Here is a 5,000-nt window from a genome sequence, read left to right as displayed (position 1 = left end):
CCGGCATCGGCGTCGAAAGAAGCCGAGCCGAAAAAAGTTAAAGTACAAACGTGCAAGCATACTAACCTAACCCTAGGTAAGGCATGTCAGAGCGAAAGACAGTAATTTCGAATGAGCCAAGAAAGAGCGGTGCGGGGCCGGTCGGAGCGCACCCTTTTCTCGGTGGCTGGCGGGCGAGAAAGTGCTGCGTCGCCGGCATCGGCGTCGAAAGAAGCCGAGCCAAAAAAAGTTAAAGTACAAACGTGCAAGCATACTAACCTAACCCTAGGTAAGGCATGTCAGAGCGAAAGACAGTAATTTCGAATGAGCCAAGAAAGAGCGGTGCGGGGCCGGTCGGAGCGCACCCTTTTCTCGGTGGCTGGCGGGCGAGAGAGTGCTGCGTCGCCGGCATCGGCGTCGAAAGAAGCCGAGCCGAAAAAAGTTAAAGTACAAACGTGCAAGCATACTAACCTAACCCTAGGTAAGGCATGTCAGAGCGAAAGACAGTAATTTCGAATGAGCCAAGAAAGAGCGGTGCGGGGCCGGTCGGAGCGCACCCTTTTCTCGGTGGCTGGCGGGCGAGAGAGTGCTGCGTCGCCGGCATCGGCGTCGGAAGAAGCCGAGCCGAAAAAAGTTAAAGTACAAACGTGCAAGCATACTAACCTAACCCTAGGTAAGGCATGTCAGAGCGAAAGACAGTAAACTCGAATGAGCCATGAAAGAGCGGTGCGGGGCCGGTCGGAGCGCACCCTTTTCTCGGTGGCTGGCGGGCGAGAGAGTGCTGCGTCGCCGGCATCGGCGTCGAAAAAAGCCGAGCCGAAAAAAGTTAAAAGTACAAACGTGCAAGCATACTAACCTAACCCTAGGTAAGGCATGTCAGAGCGAAAGACAGTAATTTCGAATGAGCCAAGAAAGAGCGGTGCGGGGCCGGTCGGAGCGCACCCTTTTCTCGGTGGCTGGCGGGCGAGAGAGTGCTGCGTCGCCGGCATCGGCGTCGAAAGAAGCCGAGCCGAAAAAAGTTAAAGTACAAACGTGCAAGCATACTAACCTAACCCTAGGTAAGGCATGTCAGAGCGAAAGACAGTAAACTCGAATGAGCCATGAAAGAGCGGTGCGGGGCCGGTCGGAGCGCACCCTTTTCTCGGTGGCTGGCGGGCGAGAGAGTGCTGCGTCGCCGGCATCGGCGTCGAAAGAAGCCGAGCCAAAAAAAGTTAAAGTACAAACGTGCAAGCATACTAACCTAACCCTAGGTAAGGCATGTCAGAGCGAAAGACAGTAATTTCGAATGAGCCATGAAAGAGCGGTGCGGGGCCGGTCGGAGCGCACCCTTTTCTCGGTGGCTGGCGGGCGAGAGAGTGCTGCGTCGCCGGCATCGGCGTCGAAAGAAGCCGAGCCGAAAAAAGTTAAAGTACAAACGTGCAAGCATACTAACCTAACCCTAGGTAAGGCATGTCAGAGCGAAAGACAGTAATTTCGAATGAGCCAAGAAAGAGCGGTGCGGGGCCGGTCGGAGCGCACCCTTTTCTCGGTGGCTGGCGGGCGAGAAAGTGCTGCGTCGCCGGCATCGGCGTCGAAAGAAGCCGAGCCAAAAAAAGTTAAAGTACAAACGTGCAAGCATACTAACCTAACCCTAGGTAAGGCATGTCAGAGCGAAAGACAGTAATTTCGAATTAGCCAAGAAAGAGCGGTGCGGGGCCGGTCGGAGCGCACCCTTTTCTCGGTGGCTGGCGGGCGAGAGAGTGCTGCGTCGCCGGCATCGGCGTCGAAAGAAGCCGAGCCGAAAAAAGTTAAAGTACAAACGTGCAAGCATACTAACCTAACCCTAGGTAAGGCATGTCAGAGCGAAAGACAGTAATTTCGAATGAGCCAAGAAAGAGCGGTGCGGGGCCGGTCGGAGCGCACCCTTTTCTCGGTGGCTGGCGGGCGAGAGAGTGCTGCGTCGCCGGCATCGGCGTCGGAAGAAGCCGAGCCGAAAAAAGTTAAAGTACAAACGTGCAAGCATACTAACCTAACCCTAGGTAAGGCATGTCAGAGCGAAAGACAGTAAACTCGAATGAGCCATGAAAGAGCGGTGCGGGGCCGGTCGGAGCGCACCCTTTTCTCGGTGGCTGGCGGGCGAGAGAGTGCTGCGTCGCCGGCATCGGCGTCGAAAAAAGCCGAGCCGAAAAAAGTTAAAGTACAAACGTGCAAGCATACTAACCTAACCCTAGGTAAGGCATGTCAGAGCGAAAGACAGTAAACTCGAATGAGCCATGAAAGAGCGGTGCGGGGCCGGTCGGAGCGCACCCTTTTCTCGGTGGCTGGCGGGCGAGAGAGTGCTGCGTCGCCGGCATCGGCGTCGAAAGAAGCCGAGCCAAAAAAAGTTAAAGTACAAACGTGCAAGCATACTAACCTAACCCTAGGTAAGGCATGTCAGAGCGAAAGACAGTAATTTCGAATGAGCCATGAAAGAGCGGTGCGGGGCCGGTCGGAGCGCACCCTTTTCTCGGTGGCTGGCGGGCGAGAGAGTGCTGCGTCGCCGGCATCGGCGTCGAAAGAAGCCGAGCCGAAAAAAGTTAAAGTACAAACGTGCAAGCATACTAACCTAACCCTAGGTAAGGCATGTCAGAGCGAAAGACAGTAATTTCGAATGAGCCAAGAAAGAGCGGTGCGGGGCCGGTCGGAGCGCACCCTTTTCTCGGTGGCTGGCGGGCGAGAAAGTGCTGCGTCGCCGGCATCGGCGTCGAAAGAAGCCGAGCCAAAAAAAGTTAAAGTACAAACGTGCAAGCATACTAACCTAACCCTAGGTAAGGCATGTCAGAGCGAAAGACAGTAATTTCGAATGAGCCATGAAAGAGCGGTGCGGGGCCGGTCGGAGCGCACCCTTTTCTCGGTGGCTGGCGGGCGAGAGAGTGCTGCGTCGCCGGCATCGGCGTCGAAAGAAGCCGAGCCAAAAAAAGTTAAAGTACAAACGTGCAAGCATACTAACCTAACCCTAGGTAAGGCATGTCAGAGCGAAAGACAGTAATTTCGAATGAGCCAAGAAAGAGCGGTGCGGGGCCGGTCGGAGCGCACCCTTTTCTCGGTGGCTGGCGGGCGAGAGAGTGCTGCGTCGCCGGCATCGGCGTCGAAAGAAGCCGAGCCGAAAAAAGTTAAAGTACAAACGCGATGCTAATGAGCGAGCCGTTGTCTCGACTAATATGTAGGGGGCGTTCGATCGAGCGTCTGGCTTGAGCGCTTGTCGGCCTAGCAGAACGGTCGCATTGTTATGCCCGGGTTTTAGGCACCGCTGCAGGCGGCCGGCAGAGCTCTTGTTTGTGCGAAACTGAATGGATCGAGCCCGAGAGAGGGCGAGCAAAGAAAAAACGCAAATCGCTCCGCCTGGCACTGCCGGCGAGAGCGTGGACGTCGCGGCCAGCGACTGTCGAAGCTGAGTACGGCCGCAGGCGATCGCCTCGGTCTTAAACGAATGCGACGAGCACGCGCCGGGCGGCCCAGCAAGGGCCGAGCGCAGCTGTCGCAGCTATCTGGTTGATCCTGCCAGTAGTGATATGCTTGTCTCAAAGATTAAGCCATGCAGGTGCAAGTACGAGTTCTCGTAAAGCAAAACTGCGAATGGCTCATTAAATCAGTCTTGGTTTATTTGGTCTCGTAAGCGAAGTGGATAACTGTGGTAATTCTAGAGCTAATACATGCATTAAGCGCCGACTTCGGGAGGCGCGCTTTTATCAGATCAAAACCGACCGGGTTCGTCCTGTGACGTTTGATGACTCTGGATAACCACGCGGATCGTACGGTCTCTGCACCGACGACGTATCATTCAAGTGTCTGCCCTATCAACTGTCGAAGGTACGCTACGTGCCTACCTTTGTGATAACGGGTAACGGGGAATCAGGGTTCGATTCCGGAGAGGGAGCCTGAGAAACGGCTACCACATCCAAGGAAGGCAGCAGGCGCGCAAATTACCCATTCCCGACACGGGGAGGTAGTGACGAAAAATAACAATACAGGACTCTAACGAGGCCCTGTAATTGGAATGAGTACATCCTAAAACTCTTAACGAGTATCCATTGGAGGGCAAGTCTGGTGCCAGCAGCCGCGGTTATTCCAGCTCCAACAGTGTATGCTAAAGTTGTTGCGGTTGAAAAGCTCGTAGTTGGATTTTGGGCGAGCGCCGCCGGTCCGTCGCAAGGCGTGTCACTGGTTGCGTTCGCCTCACCTTCGGTTCTCCGTCGGTGCTCTTGACTGAGTGTCGGCGGTGGCCGATAAGTTTACTTTGAAAAAATTAGAGTGTTCAAAGCAGGCTGTTCGCCTGCATAGTGTTGCATGGAATAATGGAATAGGACCTCGGTTCTATTTTGTTGGTTTTCGGAGCACGAGGTAATGATTAAGAGGGACAGACGGGGGCGTCCGTACTCTGCCGTTAGAGGTAAAATTCTTGGATCGGCGGAAGACGAACTACTGCGAAAGCATTCGCCAAGAATGTTTTCTTTAATCAAGAGCGAAAGTCAGAGGTTCGAAGACGATCAGATACCGTCCTAGTTCTGACTATAAACGATGCCAACTAGCGATCGGGAGGCGTTACCATGACGACCTTTCCGGCAGCTTCCGGGAAACCAAAGTCTTTGGGTTCCGGGGGAAGTATGGTTGCAAAGCTGAAACTTAAAGGAATTGACGGAAGGGCACCACCAGGAGTGGAGCCTGCGGCTTAATTTGACTCAACACGGGGAAACTCACCCGGCCCGGACACAGGTAGGATTGACAGATTGAGAGCTCTTTCTTGATTCTGTGGGTGGTGGTGCATGGCCGTTCTTAGTTGGTGGAGCGATTTGTCTGGTTAATTCCGATAACGAACGAGACTCTGGCATGCTAAATAGTTACGCGACCTTCTCGGTCGGCGTCTAACTTCTTAGAGGGACTAGTGGCGTTTAGCCACACGAGATTGAGCAATAACAGGTCTGTGATGCCCTTAGATGTCCGGGGCCGCACGCGCGCTACACTGAGTGAAGCAGCGAGTGTCTAACCTAGGCCGAAAGGTCCGG

At 54.4% G+C, this 5,000-nt stretch overlaps 1 non-coding gene across 1 annotated transcript in view; it reads left to right on the top strand.

The window, feature by feature from the left end:
* Nucleotides 1-3,482: 3,482 nt before the first annotated feature.
* The window catches only part of LOC144419374 (small subunit ribosomal RNA), a 1,810-nt gene continuing 292 nt past the window's right edge, over nt 3,483-5,000 (top strand). Inside the window, exon 1 of the ribosomal RNA XR_013474029.1 lies at nt 3,483-5,000. This exon is cut by the window's right edge and continues 292 nt beyond it. This is a non-coding gene — a ribosomal RNA (small subunit ribosomal RNA).

The sequence above is a fragment of the Styela clava genome, unplaced genomic scaffold (assembly GCF_964204865.1).
Source record: "Styela clava unplaced genomic scaffold, kaStyClav1.hap1.2 HAP1_SCAFFOLD_19, whole genome shotgun sequence".
In the NCBI taxonomy this organism is placed as follows: Eukaryota; Metazoa; Chordata; class Ascidiacea; order Stolidobranchia; family Styelidae; genus Styela; species Styela clava.
The sequence above is the reverse complement of the archived record's forward strand: the minus strand, read 5'-3'. Positions and strand labels throughout refer to the sequence as shown.